General features: G+C 45.3%; 1 pseudogene; it reads right to left on the bottom strand.

Annotated features, from left to right (window-relative positions):
* Positions 1 to 17,863, bottom strand: part of LOC137631369 (golgin subfamily A member 6-like protein 26) — a 105,979-nt pseudogene that overhangs the window by 19,961 nt on the left and 68,155 nt on the right.

Below are 17,863 nucleotides of genomic sequence, written 5' to 3'. Positions count from 1 at the left end.
TCGTGGAAAAATGGCCATTCTAATATACGGCATTTCAGAAAAAAAAAATTTCAGCCACGTGCTAGGCAAACCATCAAGGCATATTTTCCGACAAATAAACATATAAATGAAATATTACTCTGTGATAGTTCCTTAGTACGTAGTAATTTTGAAAGAAATGGGAAAAAACGAAAAAATGGCAATCACAGGAAAATCGAACACATACTTATATATACGCCATATCTGGCTAAAAAAAAAATAGGCATGGGTAGCCAGATCATCTAGAAACACTTTCCAACACTATAAAAATATAAGTTTTGCGACACTACTTGCCAATTCCTTACGGTAACATGACTAAGCAAAAAAATGCAAAACAAATAAAAAGGGTCACTCGCGGAAAAATGCCCAACATTCTAATATACGGCATCTCAGATAAAAAAAAAAAGACATGCACGTGTTAGCCCAACCATCAAGGCACACTTTCTAACACATAAACATGAAAAAAAAATCAATAATATACGGCAATTCCTTACTACGTAGTAAATTTTTACAAATATTGAAAAAAAAACAAAAATTGGCAACCGCAGTTAAATATCCAATATACCAATAACTACGTCGTATCTGACAAAAACAAAATCACGCATGGGTAGCCAGATCATCTAGACACACTTTCCAACATTAAAAAAGCAAAAGTTTTACGACACTATTTCGCAATATCTTACGGAAAAATGACTTGGCAAAAAAATTAAAAAAAATTAAAAAGGGACACTCGCGGTAAAATGCCCGACATTCTAATATACGACATCTCAGATAAAAAAAAAGACATGCACGTGTTAGCCCAACCATCAAGGCACACTTTCTAACACATAAACATGAAAAAAAAATGAATAATATACGGCAATTCCTTACTACGTAGTAATTTTTACAAATATTGAAAAAAAAACAAAAATTGGTAACCGCAGTTAAATACCCAGTATACCAATAACTACGTCGTATCTGACAAAAACAAAGTCATGCATGGGTAGCCAGATCATCTAGACACACTTTCCAACACTAAACAAGCAAAAGTTTTACGACACTATTTGGCAATATCTTACGGAAAAATGACTTGGCAAAAAAATGAAAAAAAATGAAAAAGGGGCACTCGCGGTAAAATGGTCCTCGTGGTGATGAACGACATTTTAACTAAAAAAAAAAACATGCACATGGTAGCCAAACAATCCACCAAGACTTTCCACAACTGATAACCTATACAAGTTGCACCATTCTACGACAATTTCATAATACGTAATAACTTTGATAATTATGCAAACTACCTCAGAAGGGTAAACTCGGACGCAAACGACCCCGACGCGTCTCAGAAATCGGGGAAGGAGTACAGCTACAGCAATGCACATCTGGACACTACTAGAGCGTGTAGGGGAGACACCTCCTGCAGGTCGATCACCCACAAATTCAGTCACAGGGGTGAGTCACGTGAGAAAAACCTGTTTTTTTTTGACGCTCGGGGTCGCAAACGACCCACCGTACCTATCCAGGGTTAAAGTAGCTTCCTAGGGTATATTTGACTACAGTGATATTCCCAGAGAATTTAACCTTAAGGTATCCAGAATTCTAACTCCTGGCGCGAATATCCCTAACTCTTACCTTCGGGGATATCGCTTAATATCAGAGGACGTATTCTTGACACGCCACATAGCTATCTTCACCCCGAATAGCGTTTACGCTTCAAGAGGAAAAGTGGCAAGAATAAGAGGGGAGCCGTTATTAAGGCACCACTCCTTATTGTTTTGAGTACTTATATGACGTCATATCCGACCGCAATCTTGTTATTCCTTCTTTCGTAGTGCCATAACTTGGTGATTTTCCTGTGTTCTCTCGCTATTTTGGAAGAATTTTGGATTTATCATGCTTTCTCCTGCGTCATCTGCCTCTGGAAAGTTGAGTATTGATTTTTACATTGTATAAATGTAAGCTCTTGCCTTATTATTTACGAATTAAAGTTAAATTATCGTCGCAAGAGCTGTTGCCAAGCTGGAGGTGTCATGGATGCTGTCGTTCGTATTGCATGAGTCATTTAGTTAGCCAGAACAACCTTCCCGGCCCTTATAGCTTAAAACGGATTTTGAGCGAAGCGAAAAATCTATTTTTGGGTGAGATGGCCATGACGTCCTGATGGAAGGTTCCTTTAGTAGCTTCCCAAGGGTATATAAGACTACAGTGATATTCCCAGAGAATCAAACCAAAGGTTTCACAGAATTCTAACTTCTGGCACGAGTATCCTTAAGATTTACTCTCAAGGATATCGTATATAATCAGGGGACGTATTCTTTACACGCCACATGGCAATCTGCACCCCGAATAGCCTTTACGCTTCGAGGGGGATACGTGGCAGAATTAGAAGGGTAGCCGCATCAGAGGTTACCCTAGTTCCCCTACTACTATCGAGTATCACAACCGCGCCAATTCCCTCTGGCGGTCATTCCTTGTAGCGTTGAGCATGGTGCTACAGATACAGTAGTTTGGGAGGGAAACTGTGAAGATCTTTTCCTTATAAAAGAAGGGTGGGTCCATCAGGACGTCATGGCCATCTCACCCAAAAATAGATTTTTCGCTTCGCTCAAAATCCGTTTTTCGTGCTCAAGCCATGACGTCCTGATGGAAGCATACCAGAGAATTAATGTATCTGTGGATTTTCCTCAGTACCTTAACCTTGGGACAATATTTCTACGGCCAAAAGGGCCAATTGAGACAAATGACGTTACCGTTATCCGTCATTATCACTAAGCATAATAATGTTAGTGCTTCCTGCCCCCTGCAGGGAAGAGTCATTTTAGACAGTAGAAAAGGGGCCTCAAGGTAGCATATATTGTATGAACAAACATAAGTATACACTGAGAATACAAACGGTCTCAAGGTTTGTATATATTGCCGAACCAAATCAGTGTCCCTATCCGTTGTTTGTAAGCATACAATGATATGAGAAATACTTACATAAATAAGTCAAGGAACTCTGGCATCTTAAACATGCAATTGTCGGGCGAATTAGGATGTAACTGTATTTTAATAGACATTTATTTCTAATAAATGACTAAATGCTAAATGAATGTAGCATGATAAGGGAATTATACAAGAGACATATACAGAAATTAATGTTCCCTTTTTTGAAAGGGGAAGAAATGATGAGTACCACTCTCAGACTGAAGAAAAGCTCTTTTAATAAGACTTCTCTTTATAATTTCTGTACATGATATAGTCTATCAACACTGTGTACTATGTACACACAGCACTAGTGTTATCTGTATAATTTCACACCTGAGATTCTGAACAGATTTGGTGTTACCTTCGCAACACTTATTCAAAGGGAGGTCACACGAAAAATGCTGACCCCTTCTCCTTTTAATTGATAGTCCCAATCAATTGACTGTTCATCGCAGAGCTAGACGACAGGGTCCAAAATACCACCTGCTGCCACCACATAATGCTTCAATTCATAGACTTGCTTAGCATAGTGTCTGTAAGACACTCTGGACAACCTCCGTCCAGTAAATGAGCGAAGAGGTTCAAGTCCACATACTGAAAAGTTCAGTGATAAAGCAATTTTTCTCGGATCACTATCTGCAGGAGTACTGTCAGGATCCGCTCCGCGAATAAGGTAGGTGAGCTACGCCCTCAGTTGTAGGGATAGTTTGATCCAGAGGTTTCTCCTGTAAAGAGCTGTTTCTCCTGAAATCTGAAGCTCTACAAAGATAGACCTCAGGCACACTAGCAGACATAGCGAGACATCTTCCTTCAGTGGGCAGATTCTCCAAGAACCCCACCTCTTAGTGGGTAGGTCGTCCTTAGCGAGAAAGGTTTAATCAGGAGAGATTCAGTTCTCCCACTTCTGTGAACTCAATGTGGCCCTCATCTCCAGATAAGTCCACTATTTCACTAACTCTAGCCCCGGAGGTTATAGCGAACAGAAAATAACCTTTTGGGTTAGATCCTTGAGGGAACAGCCTCAGTTCCTTTATTACAGGGAACGGGGTGCTCTTGGGCTACTTGGGAGCTAACAAAGCCCCTCTTCCCTGGAAGGGTCTCAGCATGTGGAGAGCCTTCCACAGGAGATTGGATGGGCTGAACAGGAATTCCTAAGTCCATCCCTTCTATTCTACACACATAATGTCTGTTATCTCTACTAGAGGATCCTCGTATGGGGCTATATATCGAGGTAGTATCTTGATGATGCTCGTGATGAAGAGATCGATCTGCATCTCGGGGACTTGTTCCCATCTAGGAGAGAATAGGTCTGCGTCTGCGGACCATTTCAACTCTATTGGGTTGAGCCCGAGAAGAGCATCCGCTGTCACCTTGCGGATCATTTATACATGAGCTGCTGATAGGTGCCATTCCCTTAGGGAAGGAATGGCTAACATCACCTAATGAAATGAGACGTCCCTTATCCTCGACAGTTTCGACGCCTCATTATCGCTTCGATGCCCCAGATCAGCCTGAGGAGGTCTGATCTGCGTGGAGAGAGTTTCCCCACCCATTAAAGGGCTAACATGGCCTACGGGCTTTTGGTCTTTGGTCATTGTAGGGAAACGAAGAAGGAACGACCATAATTGGTCCTTTTAGATCTCTTCGAGCGTTTGATGCGTATCTTCTCCAACCTCTTAACGCATCTTACAGCTGTGCTCGTAGCACTGGGTCTGTCATTATCGTGAACTGGAGAGAGTTCAAAACTCCTCCCTGTTAGCGTCTTGGAATCCTGACTGATTACCATAGTCCCTTGACCGACCTTGCGATCTCCTTTTACATCCCCAGTTGGGGTGACCACAGGTTTCAGTGGTTTTTAAAAACATTGAAGCCCTTGAGCTGGAGAGAATCGAGACTTCTTGAAGCAAGCTATCTTGCATCCCCGATGTTCTAGAGGCCAGATCATCTCCATGGATGCTCATAGACCAGCCGTTTCGGGTGCTGCCCACCCCATTCTGTCGTCCAGGTCCTTTGTTGCCTGAACTCTTTCTATGCTTGGTTTTTCTTAACTGTGTCTGCCAATTCCGTGAAGATCCTAGGACTGAATCTAGTCCGACAAGAATCTTGTCTAGGATATATGTTATCTTCTGTAACTTGGACCCTAGGTAGGAGGGGAGGGGGTGACTGACTGGAAGTTGCCAATAGACATCTTTCAGGTCTGACCAGACTGCGAACACCCCTTATTGAATAAGGTCCTTATGTTCAGAAGGATTAACATTCTGAACTTGCTGTTTTATTGGAATTTGCTGAGTGGCGACAAGTCCAGAATGACTCAGAGTTTTCTTGAGTCCTTCACGTGAACACCAAACAGCCTTCCCTGGAAATCGATGGACTCTACTTTCCTTACCGCTAGTATACTCTTCCATGGGGGATTTGGAATGTAGGAAGAGTTGAGGAAAGGATGGTGGAGGTATGTCTATTTCCATCCTAGTCCCATCTTGATTAGGCCTTGGACCCAAGGATCGAAGGTCCAGCGATCCGGAAGGAACCTCCCTCCTACCAAAAGCGTTTGTTTGCTTCGCATGATCAGAAGGTGTATATATCTGACCGTTTGCCTATTGTACAACGGTCATTGTGACTGTGGGATGCTGTTGAACATCCCAAAGAGAACTAAGAAACTTTTCCGTCTTCCTTTTAGGTCATACCTGACCGTTTTCCTGTGGTACAACGGTCATAGGAGAACTAATAAACTTTTCCGTCTTCCTTTAAGGTTGAGACCCACCACTGTAGAGGACTTTCTATTGAAAGGATGCACCACTATTGGAGAAGCCCTTGCTCTCCGTGGTGGCCTCCCTAATCGTCTTTCCAACTATCTCGTTTGGAAAGAGGTCTCTTCCCCAAACGTTGTAAGATATCAGCTTCCCAGTGTTGTGTTTCACTGTAATAGAAGATTCCTTTCTATTGTATAAAGCTTAGGATAAGTACGCTGGAAAAGAATAGGAGAGACACATACGTGTGAATCCCTTCAGCCAACTGCTGCGACCTTTATAACAATTGATTCTAGGGCATCCTCTTTAAGGGGGCCCAATGGAAGATTCTAGCCCATAAGGATAGAGTAGCGTAAACATCCAGGGAATTAATAATGAGAATCAAAGAGACTGATGAAGAGTCAGCATAAGAAAGGGGGGAAGTCAGTCCCCAATTCAGGTAGGTCTCAGCAAGAGATTGTGCTTAGAAGCACAGAGTATTGGAAAACTATTCTATTGTATGGTTATGTACCAAAGATTTCTGTCTGTGATATGATTCTATACTACAGATGTACAGGCTATTGTGTACACCTATACAACCGGCATACTACCATCAAGGCTAGTACTTGGGGATACGTCAACTGGCACAGTACTTCAGTACCGATTTGGCTAGCAGTTCTCCGGCATGTCAGTGACTTGTCGGTCGTCAGCGGGTCGCCGACAGAAGGTACACCATCCTAGCCAACATTCAATGTGACTGGGTAGAGGTGAAAACTTTACGCATAGCCAGCAGCCCGCTGAATCGTCGGCGACCCCTCGGGCTGTCGGCAGTCCGCCGGTTGGCACACCAACCCAGCCATTGACTGGGTGGTGACCAAGGGCATACCCTGCCGGCTGTCGGTGGTGGAGTCAGATGTGACCGTGCCGTCGTTGTTATCACTACGAGTCAGTGAAAGGATCACCAATTTGCCAGTTACCACAATGAATAAGTGAAATCTTCGGTCCAATTCCCGTAGAGTTTCTGTGTTTTCGTGAGTTCGTAACTGAACTGTGCCTTTTTGTTTCAGACAACACCTGAAACCAAACCAACTGTAGTTCGACAGCTTGAGACTGCCATCGTGTTTGCACTGGCAGCGAGGGGGGGGGGGTACCCCCATCCCCACTTTCTCCCCTCGAACTGGAGTGGAGAAAGGCAGAATAAGGGACAGGATGTCGCACATTTAGGAAGCTGTAATATTGGTAGGTATGGTTTTGGGAGATTTTAGAAACCTCACACCCAATTGCGTAAGTTGTTATGAGCTGCATCCCTAGATTCTATTAACTTGGGATTTTCGAGACCTTCGTACAATAGGTAGTAGGTTGGCCAGGGCACCAGCCGCCCGTTGAGATACTACCACTAGAGAGGTATTGGATCCTTTGACTGGCCAGACAGTAATGCATTGGATCCCTCTCTCTAGTCACGGCTTATATTTTCTTTGCCTACACTTACACAGAATAGTCTGGCCTATTCTTTATATATTCTCGCCTTTCCTCATACATCTGACAACAATGAGATACTTAACACTTTTTCACCCAAGGGTTAATTACTGAACTGCAATTTGTTCAGTGCACTTTCCTCTTGGTAAGGGTAGAAGAGACACTTTAGCTATGGTAAGCAGCTCTTCTAGAAGGACCCTCCAAAATTAAACCATTGTTCTCTAGTCTTGGGTAGTGCCATAGCCTCTGTACCATGGTCTTCCACTGTCTTGGGTTAGAGTTCTCTTGCTTGAGGGTACACTCGGGCACACTATTCTATCTTATTATTTTTTTTTCTTCCTCTTGTTTTTTTGAAATGGTGTGTTGGGCAGGCTTAATAGAAGGGCCATGGATGCCTGGTGGTTTATCAAGAGGTTGTCTTTTCCTTTTTCTGATTTTTTCTTCTCAAAACCATCCTTACTGTCCTCCCTTCAGTTGAAGTGGCTATCCTGGAGGGTATTTAGCCTTACATGGTGTATCGGCTCCTCCATGTTGACCAGTTTTTCCGACATTTTACTATAGTCTATGGGTATCATCAATCACTTTTTTTATTATTCTGTACATATTGTTTTTGTTACAATTCTTGTTAATCTAGTTTTTAAGTATGATGTCTCTTTTTTATTTCTATTAATTCTTATGCTGTCTGGAGACATTGAGCGAAATCCGGGACCAGTACGTCCTAGATTTCGTCAATGTCGTCTTCTGTATTGCAATATTCGTGGTCTTCATGCAAATATCCAAGACCTTACAGTTGCATCCAGACAGTATGATATTCTTTTGTACTCAGAAACTTTGGTTTCTAATATGAGACACTCATCTGAGCTCCTTATAACTGGTTTTAAGAAGCCAATAATGCTGAAACGTGATGCCATTCCTAGGGCCAGGGGAATGGCGGTGTATATTAGGACCGAATACCCTGCTTCTCATAAGTCCTGCTATCAATGTAGATGTCATGAGATTCAGGTAATAAAAGTTTGTGGCAGGCATAACAACTTTTATTTGTGTTCGATCTACCGGAATCCAGACATGGATGATTCTATCTTCGATTGTCTTCTTACCATTATGGCTAAGATACAAGAAGATGATAGAAAGGCTTCTTTTGTCTTTGTTGGTGATTTTAATGCTCACCATAGGGAGTGGTTAAGTTCTATCTCTCCTACCGATCGCCATGGCTTAAGAGCTTTAGACTTTGCCTCAGGAGTGTGAAGGCAAGCCAACACAAAGGGATAGAGTTGGGGTAGGGGTCTGAGGGAGCAGAAGGGGTCGCAACCCTAAAGCTCCCAAGGAGTGGGGGAATCTGTTAGATGCTATACTACCCAGGTAGGAGAGAAACGCTCTCCAACCCTAGGGTAGGTTAGCTCAGAGTAGGCACAGCACTGGTGTACTGTCCTAAACTATAATAAAACAGAATCCCCCAAAGCCTAACCTAAACCAGGAGAGCTTCTCCTAGATTAGGGAGGGCTGGGAAGACATATCGCTAGGCCACGGGAGGAAGGGACGTGTCCCAACCAAGAGCAGTCTAGTGGGAAGGCTAGGGCCCTTCCACCTTCAGTCTCAGTCGATACGTAAAGGGAAATGCGTTCCCTAAGGGTGGACTGGGATGAACGATAGGTACTCTGGGGTTCTGTCCCAGGTCCCCCCAATATACTATGGTAGGGAAGAGGGAAGAACGATCTAGCCTAACCTACCCGAAAATTATTCCGGGTAAGGGGGCTAAGATATAGCAAAGCTACCCAGAGGGAGGTTACCCGAAGGTAACGGGAGATAAGGAAGCATACAAGGGCCCCAATGTTGGGTTAGGGAATGTGACATGGATGGACCAGGCACGGTCCCTTGTATGGTCCCTAAAAGGCGAAAGATATGTGCAACACTGAATCTTCTATATGTTTAAAAATGCCTATATCTTCATTAACATTAACACTAGGAACACTTATTATATCATGCAGAAGTAAACATGAACACTAGGCTGCAGCCTAGGCTAGGCTAAAAGTCTAGTATGGGGTCAGCTAACTAAGAGCGCCGAAGAATACCATCGGCATAATATGACTAATTCCTAACAATGAAGACTAAATAACTAATGATATTTAATTAGTTATAAGGCCGGGAAGGCTGTTCTGGCTAACTAAATAAATCATGCGAAGCGAACAGCGGCATCATAAAATGGCGCCTCCGGGCGAGGCACAGCTCCGTCACAAAACACAAGATTTTAGCGTAAAAAATCGTTACTTTGCGGCCAGAGCTTATTTAAACAATACAAGATCCTGGTACTCAACTTTCCAGAAGAAGGCGAGGCAGAAGGTTGAGACATGGCGAAGGATGCACAAGATAATCGGCGATCGCTGGGAAAAACAAACCAATGTTGTAAGCTACCAGAAAAGGAATGAGGACGGACGTGACGTCACACAGTATGGCGGACGGTTTGTTTTCGTTGCGAGTACTGTAACAGTAATGAAGGAAGGGTAACTTTGGAACGGCTCCTCAGTTACCTCGCCACCTTTCCCCCTCGAAGCGTAAACGCTATGTGGGGTGCAGATAGCCATGTGGCGTGTTAATGCATGCGTCCCCTGTTGATATACGATATCCTAGAGGGAAACCTTTAGGGTACTCGCACCAGAAATTAGAATTCTGTGAAACCTTTAGTTTAATTCTCTGGGAATATTTATGGTAGTCATATATACCCAAAGGAAGCTACTGAAGGAACCTTCCATCAGGACGACATGGCTATTTCACCCAAAAATAGATTTTTCGCTTCGCTCAAAATCCGTTAATTTTACTGTCTTTCTCCGGAAAGAAGGTTCAAATGGAAGAAGGGGATAATGTAACATTCGGGCTTTTATCCAGCCACAGTACTATTGCCAGCTTACCACTGCAGGCCAGCCTCCAGCAGCACTAGTACAATCGGCATGCTGCCGACTGAGTCAGTACCTTTCTGTGCCGGTCTACTGCCGGCCAGAGCAATACCCCGACAACAGAAGTTGTGGCCAGCAATCCAAGGGAGAACTGGAGAACCTTGGTGACAGAATGGACTTCCCACCCACAGCCGTCATGGCCGCAGGAAGCTCAGCTGAAGAGAGGGAGTCTGGCCGGCTCCGGCAACCCACCGGCAATGGTAAAGTTGCAGGACGCCGGCTCAGGAAAGGAAATGGCTCGACCATCGCAAAAGAACGGGGGTGGGTCGGTAATAGGGTCCTATACGAGGTAAGGAAGGGGCCGTCAATGTTGTCGGACCTACACACCTTGAAGAAACTCTGTTTCAGTATCGGCACAACCCCAAGCGGCAGGAGAATCTTCTATTCTCCAGCTTAGCAGGTGCTAATAAAGTTAAGGGGATGGCAGCTATGCCGTTTCCTCTCAACAAGGGAGAAACAGAGTTCAAGTGCCGCGCCATCGTAGGCCACATGATTATACTACTCTACAGCCTAGGGTCTGCGAGCATAGGACTAGTCTGCTAGGCCACAGGGAGAAGGTGGCAGCATCATGCAACCACTTCAGGTGTGGCCTAGGGAGAGCTAGCCTCCTATGCCGGCAGCTCAGCCGGCAGGGGAATCCAATTCAACGCAGCCGACCGACTGCCGACACAAGACTAAATACTCTGAGGTTCTGATCGAATCCCAAAACTTGCCGTCTGCTGTTAAGGGATGAGACAGAAAACCCTAGGCTAGTCATGCCTGTATTCGAAATTCAAGGCCGACGCAATATGGTTGTAGCCTTGGGCTACTCTCAGAAGGAAGAGAGATTACCCAAATAACGGATTTTGAGCGAAGCGAAAAATCTATTTTTGCGTATGGTAGCCATGTCGTCCTGATGGAAGAACCTTCAAAGGTAGCTTCCTAGGTATATTTGACTACAGGGATATATTCCAGAGAATTTTCCAAAGGTATCCAGAATTCTAACCCCTGGAGCGAATATCCCTTAAAATTTTACGAAGGGATATCGCGTAATATCAGAGGACGTATTCTTGACACGTCTCATGGCTATCTACGCCCCCAATAGAGCTTTCACTTCAAGGGGAAAGAGAGGCAAGAATAAGGAGAGTCGTTAAAGAGACAACGCTCTCGACACTCCTACTGCTCTGCAAATAGTGCTAATTCGCCACCGCGAGGTGCCACCAAGTCATTCTTTGTAGCTTTGTAGGTGTTGCAGATACAGTATCATAGGGAGGGTTTCATTATCCTTTTCTTAAAAAGAGGGTGGGTCCATCAGGACGACATGGCTACCTCACCCAAAAATAGATTTTTCGCTTCGCTCAAAATCCGTTTTTTGGGCTCAGGCCATGTCGTCATGATGGAAGTTTACCAGAGCATTAATGTATCTGTGGATTTTCAATAGTGCCGTTCATCTCGAGCTAAATCTTTCTTTTTGGTCTTTAGACCTAGAGTCACTTGATGTTACCGTTATACATCAATCAGCTGATCATGAAATATGTCAGTGCTTCCTGCCCCCTACAGGGAAGAGTCTGGGTAGACTCTAGGAAAAAACCAGAGGATTGTGAGTTCAAGGAACAATCTAGCAAACAGTTCGTATATTAGTGTCATCATATACGTAAAGCATAGTCTGTACTAGGATGGTATTGGTCTGGACAGGTTACTGTACCTCCCAGGTCTGTCGATAAAGAGACGGACAGGTTTATATATGTGTAGGAAACCTTAAAAAGTAAAATGAACAGTCTAGTACAATAAGATCTTACCTGTTTGCTTGGAACAATATGAATCTTAGTTCCGATATTTACTTGAATATCAAAAGAGTCAAGGATGCTCTGACTTATACATACACTGGAATATTTGGGGCGAAAGAGACGCAAAGATTCGTTCTATTGTTTATTACAAAAATAGAAATCATGGTTGTATTCAATTACAATGTATGCTGAATAATTCTGCATAAAAGCATAAACAGTAATAACAGAAATCAATAGGGTTCACCTGAAAAGGAAACATTAGCCACTCTAAGGGAAATATAAAAATTTCACTATACATTCTGTTGTTACTAGGAACACTGTGCATATAAGAATGCCTGGCACTTGTGTCAGTCTATTATGCTTAATGTCACCTGTGTAGGGAGAACAGTCTATAGTGTCATCACTTAAACACAAAACTCAACAGGATATGCCTTACGAGTCTATCATGTACACCCTTCACTATAAGTCCCAAATAGTGCACTGTTCTTCGCAGTAATCCAGCAGCAGGTTTTATTACACTGCCCGCCACCACCACATGAAATTTAATTTCTTGTAATTGCTTTGCGTAGTGCTTAAAGAAGACCCTCAAGGACTTCCATCCAGTATAAGCACGAAGACTTTCAAACGACATCGTTTGGAAGAAATTCAGAGACGAGGCAACTTTTCTCGGATCATGACCTGCGGGTGTACTGTCTGGATCCGCTCTGTGAATAAAGTAGCTGATTTTCGCCCTTATCTGTTTAAAGGATAACGTTGAACCGGAAGTCTCTCCCCTGAAAAGCTGACCTCCCTTAAAGTCTGAAGTTCTACGAAGATAGACCTTTAGGCATTCCACTGGGCAGAGGGATGCTTCTTCCTTCAGAGGGCAGATTCTCCAGGGACCCCACCTCTTAGTGGGCAGCTCATTCTTGGCGAGAAACGTCGGGTCCGGAAAGAGGTTCAGTTCTCCATTGTCTGTGAACTGAATGTGGCCATTATCCCTCGAGAGGGCCACTATTTCGCTAACTCTGGCTCCCGAGGCTAGTGCAAATAAGAATATCACCTTCTGAGTTAAGTCTTTCAGCGAGCAATCCTCATTCTTCAGGGTTGATGCTAAATGAAGAACTTTGTCCAAAGACCATGAAATGGGCTTAGGAGGAGCTGCGGGCCGAAGTTTAGCGCAGGCTTTAGGGATCTTGTTGAATATTTCGTTGGAAAAGTCTACCTGGAAGGCGTAAAGCATTGGTCTGGCCAGGGCAGATTTACATGTAGTAATCGTATTGGCTGCTAAACCTTGTTCATGAAGATGGATGAAGAAGGACAAACAGAAATCCGTAGAAATCTCCTTAGGTTTCTTCGCCTTGACAAAGGCCACCCACTTCTTCCAGGAAGACTCATATTGTCTTCTTGTTGACTTTGCCTTCTATTCTTCTAGGAAGTTAATACTGTCCCTAGAAATCCCGAACCGTTTCTTGACCGCTAAGGCGAGAAAATCATGAGATGAAGGTTCTGGGTTTTCACTGATGAAGCTGAGACAGTCAATTTCTTCACTTGCTGAGTCAGAACTGGGTCCGACAACGGGATCAGTTTCAGGCGTAGTTCCGTTACCAGGGGGAACCAAACGCTGTTGGGCCACTTGTGGGCCACTATTGCTGCTGTCCCCCGAAAGGATCTCAGTTTGTCGAGAACTTTCAGCAGAAGGTTGGTTGGAGGGAATAGATAGATCTTGGACCATCTGTTCCAATCTATGGACATCGCATCCATTGCTTCCGCTAGAGGATCCTCGTACGGGGCTACATACTGGGGTAGCTTTTTGTTGTCGCTCGTTGCGAAGAGGTCTATCTGCAGTCCTGGGACTTTGCGTAAGATGAAGGAGAACGATCTTGCGTCTAGGGACCATTCTGACTCTATCGGTTTGGTCTTGGATAGAGCGTTAGCTGTCACATTGCGGAACCCTTGAAGGTTGACTGCTGACAAGTGCCATCTCTTCTTCTCCGCTAGGCGGAGGATGGCTAGTATCACTTGGTTTATGTGAGGCGATCTCGAGCCCTGTCGGTTTAGGCATCTCATTATCACTTCGCTGTCTAGAACCAGACGGATGTGGATTGAGCAGCGGAGTTTCAGTTTCTTTAGGAAAAGAAAAACTGCCATGGCTTCCAGGAAATTGATGTGGGAGGTTTTGAAGATGGGAGACCAGGTTCCTTGGACTTTCCGATGATGCGAGAGACCTCCCCACCCCTCTTTCGAGGCATCCGTGTGAACGGTGACTGACGGTGGAGGTGGTTGTAAGGGAACCTTGTTCTTTAGGTTTTTGGCCTACGACCATGGCTTGAGTAGGGATCGCAGACGATTTGGTATCGGTCTTTGTAGCTCTCTTCGAGCGTTTGATGCGTATTTTCTCCAGACTCCTGATGCATCTTTTAATTGTGCTCTCAATACTGGATCTGTCACTGAGGCGAACTGGAGAGACCCCAACACTCTCTCCTGTTGCCTTCTTGATATCCTTGTGGACCGAAGAAGGCTTTCGACAGATCCTGCTATCGCTTTCCTTTTCTTTGATGGAATGGAAAGGCAGTGTGACTGCAAGTTCCAGTGGATGCCCAGCCACTGAAACTTTTGAACTGGAGACAGTCGAGATTTTTCCAAGTTGATCTTGAATCCCAAGTGTTCCAGGAACTGGATCACTTCCTTGGAGGCTTGCCTGCACTCTTCTTTGGATGCTGCCCACACCAGCCAGTCGTCCAGGTAGGCTACCACCTGGATTCCTTTTAGGCATAGTTGATGAATGATTGCATTCATAAGCTTGGTGAATACCCTTGGAGCTATGTTCAGTCCGAAGGGCATGGCTCTGAAAACATACTGGCTTCTTTGCAGTTTGAATCCCAGGTAGGGGGAAACTTGACGGCTGATTGGAATGTGCCAATACGCATCCGTCATGTCTATGGAGACTGTGTATGCCCGTTTGGGCAACAGGATCCTGATATGTTGAAGCGTCAGCATTTTGAACTTGTAGTTCACTATGAACTTTTTGAGTGGTGACAAGTCCAGAATTACTCTGAGCTTTTCCGAGTCCTTCTTCAGAACACAAAATAGCCTTCATTTGAATCTGACAGACTTCGCCTTCCTTATAACTCTTTTGCTCAAGAGTTCCTGAACATATTCTTCCAGTATGGGGGTTGAGTGTTGGAGGAATTGAGGGAAGGTTGGTAGAGTTGAGCTCCAACTCCACCCTAGTCCGTTCTTGATTAGGCTGTGGGCCCAGAGATCGAAGGTCCAACGATCCCGGAAGAAGAAGAGTCTCCCTCCTACCGGTAGCATCTCACTTTGAGTGCTGGGTGGAGGATTTACCTCCTTGGCCACATCCACCCTTATTGCCCCTACCTCTGAAGGGGCGTCTGGAGGAACCTCGAGACTTCGGCCGAACGGTCGTAGACTGCCTTTCAAACACTGGGGTGAACACTGGTGACTGAGTCGCTAGTGTTTGGGGCACCAGTTGGAATGTGGTGGGTGGTTGTGCCACCGTCTGGGACACCGTGGCCACGGGAAGCTGTTGCTGTTGCTTAGGCCGAGAGGGCACTTTAGGTCGTTTTGGTCTATTCTTCGGCTGGAGACCCTCGTCAGCTGAAGATTTTCTTTTAGAGGACAAGCCCCATTTAGATAGAAGGTTTCTATTCTCAGTGGCGGCTTTGTCCACGACCTCTTTGACCACTTCACTTGGGAAGAGGTCTTTTCCCCAGATCTTAGAAGCTATCAGCTTCCTTGGTTCGTGTTTCACCGCAGCCGAGGCGAACACGTACTCTCTGCAAGCCCTTCAGGCTTTAATAAAGTTGTACAGGTCTTTGGTTACTGTCGCCAAATGGGATTTGGCGAAGACCATGTACATGTCCGGGGTATCTGGGATGCTTGCCATTGTCTCCAGGCCAGTCTGCAGAGACAAGGAAGCAGCAAGACGTTCTTTTGTCTCCTGTTCCCTACGCAGGAGAAAGTCCGACAGCTTGGGGAGGTCTTCGCAGAACTGTCGTCTGGCAATATCTGCCTCCAACTTCCCAACTGGGAAGGTGTTGTGCACATCCTTCCAGTCCGCATCGTCTGATGGGAAGGCAAGGGAGAAGGGTCTACACTCCTCCAGTGTAGGGCATAGTTTCCCTGCCTCAACTGCCTTTAAGGCTGCCTTAAGCCCCTTGTCCAAAAAGGGAAAGGCACGTTTAGGGTCAGCAATGAAGGACGGGTGCTTCTTGCAGAGAGCCGGCACCTTAGAGCTAGTAAAGGCCCTCTCCTTTAAGGTGGTGGTATATAAGGCCTGAGCCTTAGAGAGTTCAAGGACAATAGTTTGCTTCGGCTCTGTTTCCTCTTTGGATGCAGGTTCCGTCTTCAGACGGACATAGCAATCCGGGTAGGCCCCTCTGCTGGGCCAGAACTCAATTTCCTCCACTGGGACAGTGCCCAGTTTTTCTAAGAGGAAGATCTTCCCCCCCGACATGGGCATGGGCTCTGCATACCTCCAGGGGTTAACGTCAGAGAAGGCGGGGAGATCCTTAACGTTTAGCTTTTTCGGGGCTAAACGTGTTGCAACTAGCTGATGCATTTCAGTCCGAAGAGAGGCCTCCTTCTTGGACGATTTCTTTTGAATGTCCTGTACCATAGACAGCAACGAGTGCAACGTACTCGTGATAGAATCTAGTTGGGGTGCAGTGGAAGAGGTCGAAGGCACCGGCTCATTCACTGTGGCCGATGATACCGAAATTGTTTCGGCTTTCTCGGTTTCTGTCTCAGGTGGAACATCATCCACCTGATCCAATTCCTCCACTAGGAGATTGTTCTCAGTCTCCTCTGAGACAACTGACATGTCCTCTAATTGGATGCTCTCTAAGGCATACGAAACCTCAGATTCAACCGGAATCTGAACCAGGGGAATCTCAGGCTGAGCCTGGGGAATAACCACATCCGAAGATGCCCTAGGGAAAAGACAAGCCCTCATCTTTTCGTTAGGAAGGTATGGGCCAGAAGTGTTCTTCTGGAAGCCTCTAACCCATTTCCGCAGCATTTCCCTTGCTGCGTCCCTTGACTCAGTGGACTTTTGATCGTCAAAAGCCTCTCTTACCAGTTTTTCACAAACGGTACATACCTGTGGGTCCCAGTACTTGAGAGCCCCCTTGGTGACTGCGCAGCGAGCATAGGCCTTGCACATGTCGTGGCCGTAGAAGTTCTTACTATGGAGCCTGCAAAAACTATTCCCGCACTCGGGATGCTCCTCCTGTAAAGAAAGAAAAGCATATAAGTATTCGGTGAAATTCTCAGATTTCAGCATACATAATATAATTTATATTAGCTTGGATAGGGTAAGCTATAAATAGGAAAGACACCTACATGTGTTTCCTGTCCAGCCAATTGCTATGACCTCCTCCAATATTGAAAGTAGAATTCTTAGGAATTCTTAGGGGACAATGATATCCTATGATATAAAGTGTCTTCTTGACACAAGCTTCCAGTTTCGATATTGGGGATTAAGGACAATAATGGATAATAACCATTAATGGAAGAGAGAATCACTCTCTTATATGTGATGGTCTCACAGTAGGCTGCCCATGAAGCACCTTGTAGGTTGGAAAAACTTTGGGCTACAGCACTGACTGTTTAGTAACAAGTTGCCAGTGCTGTCAGGCCTGCCGGCACCTGCCGGGCCTGCCGGCGTCTGCCGGGCAAGCCGGCACATGCCGGCCTATTCTGGGCTATTGGAAGCAATTATTGTCTTCATAAAACTGGGTGGTAGACCGCCGGCAACGGCTCTGCCGGCTGTCGGCGATCTCTGCCGGCGGCGGTGGCTCTGCCGGCCGGCAGCGGCTCTACCAGCCGGCACATGCCGGCCTATTCTGGGCTATTGGAAGCAATTATTGTCTTCATAAAACTGGGTGGTAGACCGCCGGCAACGGCTCTGCCGGCTGTCAGCGATCTCTGCCGGCGGCGGTGGCTCTGCCGGCCGGCAGCGGCTCTACCAGCCGCCAGCGGC

Source organism: Palaemon carinicauda, chromosome 39, assembly GCF_036898095.1.
Source record: "Palaemon carinicauda isolate YSFRI2023 chromosome 39, ASM3689809v2, whole genome shotgun sequence".
Lineage (NCBI taxonomy): Eukaryota > Metazoa > Arthropoda > Malacostraca > Decapoda > Palaemonidae > Palaemon > Palaemon carinicauda.
This window is presented reverse-complemented; position numbering and strand designations above follow the sequence as displayed.